The 12,457-nt window shown below is 37.0% G+C and overlaps 1 non-coding gene across 1 annotated transcript; it reads right to left on the reverse strand.

Annotated features, from left to right (window-relative positions):
- Window positions 1-10,220: 10,220 nt before the first annotated feature.
- TRNAR-UCG (transfer RNA arginine (anticodon UCG)) lies at window positions 10,221-10,295 on the reverse strand. Its single transcript has one exon. It is a non-coding gene; the product is annotated as a tRNA-Arg (tRNA).
- Between the last annotated feature and the right edge of the window lie 2,162 nt (window positions 10,296-12,457).

Below are 12,457 nucleotides of genomic sequence, written 5' to 3' on the forward strand. Positions count from 1 at the left end.
TGTTCATTTCTCTTTTTCTTAATATTCGCATATATCTTTATGTATAATTTTTCTTTTGTAACTATCAATCTTAATAACTTTACTTCTTCTTTCAGATGACAAGTCTTAATGGATTTTATAAATAGGGCTGGTATTGATGTCTTATTAGCTCGGAAAGTAACTCCCCCTGATATAGAAGAGAAAGTCTATTCAATCATACATTATGTTTCCACTCTACCGAGAAAGGATTAGGTACATTGATCTACGCTTTCAAAAAAAAAAAAATTCCTATCACCTCCAAAGAAAGAGCATCTGTTGTGATGGCTTGATGTCATCAAAATGCGCACTATTGGGTTTCAACCAAACCCGTGACAGGGAAGAGTCTTTTCAACTGATCTCACCAGGCTCGCTATAATGGTTCCAGTCCCTGCATTTTAACTAGATATTATAGTTCCGTTTTACGTTCCAAGCACCAAGTTCTGCATTTCACCTACTCTCCACAACTCTAGCTAATAGTACGTACATATGATTTAATTGATGTGTCCCAATACTTTCAGCAAAACGAGCCGGGCCATTCTTTTTACATCTTCCATTTGTCTTCAAGATTGGACCACATTTATATTTTTGCTCTCTTAGTAACCAGATAATATAAACTACGCTCGAACCTGTTTGTTTCAACGATCACCATGCTGTTATAAAGTGAATCAATTTACTGGTGTCCAAATTTCTGAAAACTAATCCACTTTGGGATTTCAATACTTCAGTCCTCATGGATCCTGAATACAAACAACTCATTGGATCGGCGTAGAAGTTATTACTACAGTTAAAATCATGCTGTCAACGCCAACTTATTTGTTTTTGGAAAAGACAAGTAAAACCAACTTTCCGGCCACTCAAAAGTAACGGACTTGATATTAGTACGGCTATTTAATGCAACCCCAGGGTTAAAATGAATGGTATTATAGATACAAACTAAGAAAGACTTAGTTCGATAGATAATAATGCACTCTGTATACAGTTGTATTAGTATATTTATTGAAACATAACTACACACACACACACAAACACATTATATATATATATATATATATATATATATATATATGTGTGTGTGTGTGCATTGGAACAGTGGTAACAGACGTGACTGGCACGGAGGCAAAAGTGGTATATCTATTTACAAAGTGCTATATCTCTGCGATTCTGGTACACCTGCGATAGCCATTTTTCTCCTATGGATTGTTTAAAGCATTAGCAAACTTAATTATCATACTAACTAACTAACTCTATGGCCTATGGAACCCGTTGGTCCAATGCCGCGTTCACAAAAGCTCTCCACTGACTTCTATCCTTAGCTAACTGCATCAAGTTTCTACTTTGTATTCCAATCTCTGCGAGATCCGTCTTAATATTGTCCTCCCATCTGCGCCTAGGTCTTCCTAATGGTCGTTTTCCGATGGGTCTTCCAGTCAAGATTTTGAAAGCGTTTCTACTTTCTTCCATTCTAGCTACATGACCCGCCCATCTAAGCCTCCTAGACTTGATGACCCTAACAATGTTGGGTAAACCATATCATACTTGTATCATAATTAATGATTGAAGTTAATCAGGATTTTGTGTGTCGTAGTTGGAGTAACAGACGTGACCGATGAAAGTGACGGACGTCACAAGTACAATTTTATCATATTCAATTCTTCAGTTAACACACGAATGTAACATTGGACAATAAATTTAGTAGATTCCTTCCTGTTTTATTATAGCAAAATTTATTTAAACTGAATACGAGAGTCCTTCATCTTTTATGTCAAAAGAAGAAAAAACGATAATATTCAACATATCTATCAATAATACTGAATGTTGATTAAATATTTCAAGCAATATAGCAGTATCATTTGCAATATTTCGGAAAGAATGTCATGAGAAATTGCGAATTGAAAAACAAAAACCAATCATCATCACTACTATAAACATCAGGGTACCTTCTACACTGATATCTTGGAAGATGTTCAAAATCAACTTCACCTTCAAATACCTGTACCTTAATCAACTTACGAAGAAAAGTTTCACTAACAAAAATATGGTGTTTGTCACATTGTTGAAAGTGGTGGTAACGAAGCAAGATAGGATACCTCCTTTCGGGTAACTTCCAAATAACCTGCAATGTATTCCCACTTTTTTAGTTTTAACTTTCTTCTCCAAATAGTATCCTCAGGCAGCAGATTTTTCACATCATATTCACAACTTTTACATTCATTTTGCATGCAGTTTTCATTTTTCACATCACAACACATGTAAAACATTAGTTGTTTGTGACTGGAAGGGAACGGAAAGAAAAACCTTGATATGCCTTCAACTAAAAACGAGAAATTCAAATGTACTTTGCAGACACAAACGTTGTGAGAAATCTTGCTCATGACAAGAACATGCTGAGGTCTGAGTAAACAAAACTATGTTTTTGATACTTTAACTGTTGGATATTTCTCCCTAAATAGACTGTAAGCTTCTCCTATAGTCATTATCATGTAACGAACTGGAATTCTCTCTTGTTTTTCCGTTACTTCGTTTTTGAACGATCGTAGATCTCTCTTGCTGGGAACTTTGCGACTTCTGTCATCTTCGCAGTAAAATGCAACCACTTTAGTGTCTCTTTCTTTATTTTTTCTAATCATTTTCGTTACCGACGCACTGGATGAATGTGTGCAGACATCAGAATGTAGTGTACGCCGCACTATCTCTTGCACAATAACCTTTCGCTTGCTTGGACTTCTAGCCAAGGACTCCGTAGTTTGCTTCACAGATTTTCCGAAAGCTTGAGGGCTTTTATATGTTCCTCTTTTGTTTGTTGGTATTCTTACTTCTCTCGTTTCTTCTTTCACCTACACAATCGCTACCTCTCTCTATCTTTCTGTCTTTTGGTATCTAATTTGTTTCTATCACACTGGATTAGGTTTATCTTTATGTCGAGCTACTCTTTTCCTCTCTCTATCTCTTTTCAGATATTCTGCCCATTTTTCTGGATTATTTTTCTTTCTTTCTGTCGATTTTGCCATGAGGGACCGTTGTGGTGTACGTATTGTCTATAAAGATGTAAATAACCCGTAATTAGCATAGGTAAAACTCTTTTTTCTAGCATGTAGCTTAAAAACGTGTCACTTCCGTTATCTTTTAAATACCAAATTAAAGCAATTTGCAGGTTTCTAAATTTCTGCAAAGGAAACTCTACGAAAACTAACTTTGGATGTGAAATTGAAAATTTTCTCTGATCCCCTGTTAAAAAGTTTTGTAAACTTTTTTAGTATTTTGGTAAAGGACGTGACATCAAAATCTCTAGATTTTAAGTTAGCACAGAAGTCAACACAACTTACATTCTTCAATAAAATAATACTCAGTCACAAGTCAAATAATATTCACACATTTATAGATGCAGTACGTAACATAACGGCTAATTTTAACATTATGACAACTTACGAAAACTGCTCTGCAAGTGCCGACCCAGTAACAGCACTCAGACTCCTTATTTGGTCGCTTGCAAAACTACTATTTCTTGTAGTGGCAACTTTATTTTGCTGGATCAGTAAAATTCACAATTTTTTATGTACAACCAAAGAAATAGTTCCACAGTTTTTAGTTTTTGACTGATTGGATTCAAATTTTCTGGCATAGTCGTTTCCGCTTTAACTAGTAACCAATATTGTTTTTAACACATGCAGCTCTATAATATTCAATATACATATTGTGTCGATCTATAAAAACATACGTGTACGCATAACTAAGAGGGTGCTCGATTAGATCACAAATTCAAGAAATCAAAGCCCACTTATAGCCATTACTTATGTGCGGTTTCACTGTAAGAAGTAAACTTTTCCCTAACGATGACACGGAACAGGTGAATATGATATATATTCCAAAAGAAGGACTTAGAAATTCATTAAAAAAAACAGTTGAGAATGCTCCAAGAGCACGGCCAGAACGAACTTAAAAAGAACGGAGATATGCAGCGGGAAGGATAACTGTCATTGTTCCTAGATGTAAATCTGTTTATCCGCACCTTCTTCTCTTTCTCGCAAAAATTAGCAAACTATCATCTCTCCATGACTTATAGTTCTCGAAATATGGTTGCTTAAATATCTAGAAATTCGAAAAAAAAATAATATTTGGGGAACGGTGGCCAGTTGGCCATTAGATAGTTAATCGGTGGCTACAGATTACTATTTGGTACCAAGATGTTCACCATCCTCCTAGGTATTCACCAATGCCAATGTGATCTTTGTGTGACTTACGGTTCCCGACATTAGGCTCCTTAAATCTCCCTAAACTGGAACTATCTTTTGGAAAATATCACGGGAACGGTAAGTCATAAAGAAATGATATTGGTGTTAATCAATCCGTAATAGAATGTTAAAGATTTTCGTACCGATAGTAATTGATAGCCACTATACAACTGGATGCTGGCCAAACCAGTGGCCACCGGTTACCATTTGATACCAAAATATTTACCATCCTCTTAGGTATTGATCAACATCAATGTCATCTCTCTACAACTTATTTTCTCCCGAGCTATGGCTTCTTAAATATCTAGAAATTGGCCATTTCTGGTCAATTTCACGGGAACGGTAAGTCATAGAGAGATGATATTGCTGCTAGTCAATGGCTAAGAGGATGATAAATATTTTGGTACCAATATTAATTAGTGGCCACTGGCCAACTGGTCATTGGCCAAACCAGTGGCCAATTAGACAGTAGCCACCGGTTACTGTTTGGTACCAAAATATTTACCATCTTTTTAGATATTGATCAATACCAATATGATCTCTCTATGGCTTATGGTTCCCGAGATATTGCTCCTTAAATCTCTGGAAATCGGCCATTTTTTGGCCAATATCTTTGGAACGGTAAGAGTGACGCGAAAAATGTAATCACATTCTCTGTTAGTTTTTGATGCTCTATCGAATGCAGGGTTCAAAATTGAAAAATCGCGAACTACAGGCAGACAGACACACAGACACACAGACATAGATAATTTAGTAACAAACTTGTTAAGATCGTTGAATATTTATGCCATAAAACACAATGTTGACAAATTTATGAAGATTTTAATGTTTTTATCATCATTTGCATTCCGTTTAATATTACTGGGAATTTAAGGAGGTTACTGGGAATTTAAGTGAGAAATTTGATATCCAAGTTGTAGCCTGTAATATTACATTATTATTATTATCAAATTTTACTGTTTTTTTCTTCTTTTTTTGGCTTGTAAATATGTTTAGCTTACATCTGTTTCCGTGATAAACCAACCTTTTAACATACGAGTATCAGTCTCCTAGAATTTCGTAAATAACTACAAGATGATCCTAAATCTTCCAAATAAGTACAGATAACGACCATTAAAGTTCATATTTTACTTTCTGAGAACATGCTGTATTAATTGATATGTCACATGACTACCTTTCCATTAAAAAAAAAAAAAATTACAGATTTCATAATTGCGGATTTCATGATGATGGTGCAGTTTCGTGATCTACTCTGCCCATGTACTTTTGCCAATATGTGAAACTACCACCGTTTGCGTTGTCTATCTTCCACTATTTTCACGATTCAACAGTTTATTTGATGCATCTCAATAATATAGCATAGCTCTTCTCCCATCAACTTTGACCCCTCTCCCTCCGTTTCTATGGTGCGATAACCTTGCACATATACATATTTCTACATCCTCTATCAGGCATACTATCACTATGTCTCATCCCGCAGCTCGATTCATCCATTTGAGCCCTTTACTTGTTAGATGGATGCCATGAGAGAGGATACCGTATTGAGAGCACCTGTGAACCCATTCCAATGGAAACAACATGACAGCTTTTTCTTTTGCGCCCACGCGTGATCCTCATTGTATCAGAAGTTGGACGTGACTGTCGCATGGCGCGTTGCTTAGCTTAAAACTAGGGATGGCCACAAAGTTCCGGTTCCGGAGAGGAGGAACCGGTTCTTGGAGATCTTCTAGAACCGGATCCGTTCAGACCCGAAAACCGTTTCCAACAGGAAACGGTTCTGGCCATCCCTATTTAAAACCCCACCACAAACACCCCGCCGGGAGGGCACTGCTGGCGACTGGTCAGTCTCATTTCTCTACGGACAAGCCCTGTATCATTTCACTGTTACTAATGCAAAAATAACTAATAACACTTTTCCCTTTCATGTAGAAGCCAACATTAGTTTCAAGAAATACGCAATAGCAAACAGTACGTTTTGTATAATGGATAATGATAATGAAGTTTTTGATAATGAAGTAGAATTTAATTTTGATATTGAAATGAAATCTAATAATGTTTCCAAGAATATATTTACTAGCTCGTCTCTGTTTAAGAATTAAAATAACAGAAATATACGTCCCATCGTGGAATTTGATGAGAATTTCAATTTTCGTTTGAAGCTTTTGGAACATTTACAACAGTACAATCCTTGTTTAAAATTCCTCATACTAGCCGATTATCACTGGAAAATAACTCCTAGAGGTATTTGGTTAATGGAAGCTTATGAAGCAATAAACACAATATCAGTTAGCAAACAACACAACCTATAATGCGGAAGACTATGTTTTAATTTGAGTGGGTTATATGCGCTATCTTTACAGATATACCATCATATGAATCACAATTGCTTCCAAAACGAATATATAAAGGTAACCAAGAAAGTTCTGTCGCCTTTTCACCCACCATCTTCGAACTTCGATATTTTACCTAAGACATACCTGGAAGGTCAAAAATAGTCCCCATCAGCATCGACGACCTCATGCAACGTTTTGAAAGGACATAGATTCCATCGCGGTAGAACTTGCTGAGCCGTGAAGCGAGGAATGTTATCAAGTGCATTTTGCACCTCTACTAGGAATTTAAACTGGCGTCCTGTAAGGTGATTATCCAAGGAATGGAACAGGTGATAATCTGATGCTGCAATGTCCTGGCAGAATGACAGATGCAATAGTGTTTCCCATTCAAGGCGTAGAATAGTGTAACATTTCATCCTAGCTACATGGGGCTTAGCGTTGTCCTGTAGTAGGAGGACTTCTTTGAGATTCAGAAGTAGCAGCTCCAGAGTTTTGAGGTTTTGTTGATCACGGCTCAACTGCTGACAGAACATAGTTGCCGAACCACCTGGTGGTAGTTCCAGATGCACGATGCCGCGAGCAGTACATCAAACACACAGGAGGATCTTCTGGTGCAGTGCTGGTTTCGGCGGTTCTGGCCAATGATGACGGCGCCGTGGAGCTTCGTACAAGACCCACTTCTCATCACGCTCTATGGAGGTCCCATGTTCACTCTGTCCTTACGGAAATTCACGGTGTAAGTGAACTGCCACCATCAGGTATTTTGTTGGATATACGCACATCAAGAACTGACCTTCGCCTTATCTGCATTCACATTCAACTCACGGTGTGAGAGCCAATTGATCACAGACCTCCACAAAAAGCGACAGAACTTTCTCGGTTACCTTTATATATCATGTATACCTATCACGTTGTTGAGGCTACTAGGCAAAAGGTTCAGTTATCACATTAATCCTTAATAGATTTGCACAAGTTATTGCCAATTCTGTGGGACAATGTTGAATGTAGCCTGACAAGTAGTTTTGTCTTGTAATTCAACTCTCTTGAAGACTGTACAGTGTGGTGGGTAACGGGTTATACTGTGAGATTTGAATTTTGCATCATTTTATACCCGCCAACTGTACTGATCCAACACTTGGTAGTTGTTTGTTATGGAGTTTAGCGTCGCTTTTAATAGCAGGGCTATATGAGACGTAAACCTTGTTACTGTGGGATCCGAATTACACCGGGAATCGAAAATCCGGATTTTCAACGTCAAAGCCACGAGGAAGTTCCAAGCTCTGGTCATTGCTCACAACCAGTGTTAATAGAAGATCCCTTCATTTATGATCTATACAGAACTTAGAAACTCAAATATTGCGTTTTCAGTTTTAGATAATGTTGTAAATATTTTTTAATGCCCTTGATTAATTTCCTTGGATTCTTCTTTGTTTAGTGCATTAATAATGAAATTGTAGCTACTTCTCGTTGTTAGCAATTGCATTAAGAACTTTCAGTAACCCATGGACAGAGGCAACTCGTGAGGGAAGTTTAATCAGTGAAAATTAAAGTTTTATCACTTGAAAATAAGAAAATAAACATTATTTAATGTATTAATTATTGTAAACAACAATTAATACATTAAGAAATATTTTTCTTTATTTTTGTCTCAAGCAAAAAGAAAATTTTAAATGTACCAGTGTGACTTCCAAAAGCTCTCCATTGACTTCTATCCTTAGCCAACTGAATCCAGTTTCTATTTGTATTCCTATTTCTCTGAGATACATCTTAATATTGTCCTCCCATCTGGGCAGAGGTCTTCCAAATGGTATTTTCACGATGGGGTTCTCAGATAAAATTTTGAAAACGTTTCTACTTTATTCCATTCTGGCTACATGACCAGCCCACTTCTGCCTCCTAGATTTGATGATCCTAACAATATTTGGTAAACCGTATACATTATAGAGTTCATTATCATAAAGTTTTCATCACTCCCCATTTTTGTTCCTGTTGGGTTTGCTTTAGCATTTTATCCTTAACACCTTCTGATTGCGTTTTTACCTCAAAGTAAGCGACCATGTTTTGTAATCATACGGTGCAACAGAAATAATTGTCGTTTTATATATTTTAACCTTCAAATTCTTCGACAGAATTCACGAAGACAAAAGATTTTGGACTAAATAATAAAATAAATTCTCAGATTTCAGTCGACATTTCATTATTTAGTAAACACTTTATTTAAAAATCAGTTTATGCTATTTAACTAGAAAATTATGTAATAAATATTTCTTTACATATTGGTAAAGAATGTGTCAATACTTATTTGGATACTAAATTATTGTTCTCACGCAAAGTACTACATGTGGAGCAATGTGAAATGAAAAATAGAATCAAGCCAAGGTGACCCTTACTCTGAAGCTTGCAGCGTGCAAAACGGTGGAGCACAGCCTAACTTGCTGACCCGGTTCTGTCCATGTCCGAGTCCCGCCACCAAATATAGCTAGTTTTGTCTCTTTGGCAATGGGGTACCTGCCCACCAAACTTCGTTTAGATGCAATCACTAGTTACTGAGAAATATAGTACAATATGCACACGTATATACAACTAGACTATTAATATAAGGTCCCGTATGCAGACGTCAGGAACTATGAAATCTACTTGGTTGATAGGTGACAAACCGAATCCCAATCTGCAACACCAGAAAATGTTTCATCACGAAACTAACGATTCCTATAGCAAAACGTAAGTGACCAGAATGTTCTGAAAAATTGGTGATACCTTTTCTTGGTGACAAACGAAACCATGATATATTTGATGAAGATTCCACAAATTATCGAAAAGAAAATTTGCATCAAGAAATAAAGTAATAAACAGTGTTGGGTAAGTTACTTGTAAAAATGTAACACGTTACAAGTTACTTTACTTTCTCTTAAAATGTAACGCGTTAGTAATGCGTTACTTGCCTCAAAAATGTAACTGTTACTTAACTTCGAAAGTAACGCGTTACCAACGCGTTACTTTTAGGTCGGAAACTTTGAATATGTGGAAAAATCTTATTACTTCAGTCTTTCGTACTGCTATTACTACAACTATTATTATTATTATTATTATTATTATTATTATTATTATTATTATTATTATTATTATTATTATTATTGCACGTTCTGAATCGATTTATGTAAATGCAAGGACAAATTAATACTTGACAACTATATGAACATTTTAATGTAATGTAACATTGACTAAAATGTCATACTACGTTACTCGTAGGGATGGGCACGAGTAAATTCGAGCAAGTTTTCTTTGAAACTCGATTTGACTAGAAACACGTCTTTGAGCTCGACCCGAGAACTCGGCTTGAAAAATTTCCTCCAACTCGACTCGAATTCGGATCGAGTTTCGAGTCGATTTAGAATTTAGATATCTGGGCTTTTGACATCTAAGGCCATTTAGCCCGTCACGATTTGAGGGATGACGTCCCTCGGCGAGCACACAATCCGGGGCAAGGGAAGGAAGAAAGGACTGGGGAGGGAAGGGAGCGGCCTGGGACCTATAAGTTAGGTACCACCCCGGCATTTGCCTGGTGTGAATGAGGAAAACCCAGGAAAACCTCATTCAGGGTGGCTGGCCTGAAAAAGCGTGTTACACTTTTTCGACCGAGTGACCCCACCGGGAATCGAACCCGGGACCGCTCGCACCGAAGGCGAGAGCGTTAGCGACTACGCTACGCGGGGCCACGACTTTCGAGTCGAGTCGAGTCAAATCTGGTGTATAGTTTGAGTACTCTCTTCAAGTATCTTACATAGACAATATAATTATTATCAATGGTACTATTATAACAATTTCTTCTTCTTCTTCTATGATGATGATGCTGATGATGATAATTATTATTATTATTATTATTATTATTATTATTATTATTATTATTATTATTATTATTATAACACTGTGTATAAACATGAAAGTTAGGCGGTTTATATATGAATACTGAAAAAGTAGTTGATTGCCAACCTCGGTAGTCGTGAAGTCTAGGATTAAAGGACATTGTTCACAAGCTTCTAAATTTGGGTTGAGGGTCTATGTTGAGTATTCGGGCTCGAGCCAAACGTTGTTAAAAGTTATAGGACACTAGTCAAATATCTTCAAAACTGCTCGGCCCGGGTTTAGAATTGTCAACGACTCGAGCAGATCGGCTCACAGCTCATTCACTATCGACTCAAACTGAGAAGTGAGCTGAGCCAACAACTCACCTAATCGAGTCGGCTAGAACCCTTCGCTCAGTTGAGTCGAACCGAGCAGATAGCTTATCCCAACCAAGCCAGGTCGACCCGATGGTTCACCCCAAGCGAGCCGGCTCAAGCCATCGGCTTAGTTCAGCCGAGCTGAGCTAAGCTTGTTATTAAAAAAAATCTCTTGTAGTCTCGCTATCGAGACGAGACGAGATGCGAGCAGTGTCTCCTCTCGTGAGCAACACTAAAAGTATTCCATATTACTGCTTAGCTTACATTTCTCATGGCTTTCACTTTCCAGTGTAATCAGCCCATGATTTCAAAACTAGTTAAAACGAGCGAGTAGGGATGGCCAGACGGATCCGGATCCGGATCTCGGATACCCGGATCCTATAATATCCGGATCCGGATCCTATATATTTCGGATCTTGGATCCTTATCCCGAATTTCGGATCTTGGATCCGGATCCGAAGTTTTGTATCTTGAATCCGGATCCGGAATTTTGGATCTTGGATCCGGATCCGAAGTTTCGAATATTGGATCCGGATATTCGGATCCTCTATCCACACCCAAAATTTCGAAGTTCAGATTCGGACTCCTGATTTGAATATTTTAGGCCTTAGATTGAGACCCAGAACTAAAATATCCATATGTATAAAATTGACTAGGTGAATTTTATCTAACTCAGTGGGAAGACAATTCAATTTAAATGACAAAAGATTACATGAAAATCTCATTTTCACATTTTTCGGGGTTAGACCACTGTTGCGCACAGCCCATCATTTAGTCTTTAGTATATCTTTAAACGTACTACAAGTATGCCACTTTCATCTCAAGTCAGTAGTTGTATAGATCTGCCTTTTGTTACATATTAATCGAGTTAGGATTAAAACTCGATTGTTTGTGAGACCTATGATAATATTTTCAGAATGAGTTATAACGTTGAAAAATTGCATAGTAATGCTGTATATTTTCTTTGTGCCACATTGGAATTTAATGTAGTCTATCTTATACAGTCAGCTCTTATGATTAATTCAATGATCTGAACTCCTGCAGCATTACGCTAAAATCATGGATGTCTTTGAATTTTCGCCATTATTTCTATTTTTTATTACGAGCAAAATAAATATCATAAGCGGCATTTTACATAATACATATAGACGCAGTTCAGTCAGTTGATTGCTTAAAGTTTATAGCAAAGCTATTACGTTTCTAAGACACTGGCGGCTTTAGGACAAAATCCATGGCTTTCCCATAAAATCTTAAATATCTCTATATAAAAAGGGCAAAGTCCTGAGTGAGTGAGTGACAGATCACCGTACAGGCCAAATCGCTTAAGCTACAAACGTGAAATTTGGACAGTTTATAGGCTTTGCGACGTAGGATACCACTAAGGAAGGACTTTGGGAAATTCAACGAGGAAGGGGGGAAATGGGGTGGAAAATAATGATGATTCTTGACGCTAGATACTTCAAATTTGGTATTTGGGTTTCTCCTTGAAAATAATTTGATATTTGTTAAAGTGCTTTTTGATATTTAAATTAGAAGGGGCAGGGAAGATGTAGAAAGTAAAAGAACGGGTGGTAATTGCAATTATTGCAATTAGTATAATAATATGCCTATATCTTGGAAACTTAAAGGGTTAGAAACATGGAATTTGGTATTTGGA

Source organism: Thermobia domestica, chromosome 6, assembly GCF_964235325.1.
Source record: "Thermobia domestica chromosome 6, izTheDome1.hap1.1, whole genome shotgun sequence".
NCBI classification, from domain to species: Eukaryota; Metazoa; Arthropoda; class Insecta; order Zygentoma; family Lepismatidae; genus Thermobia; species Thermobia domestica.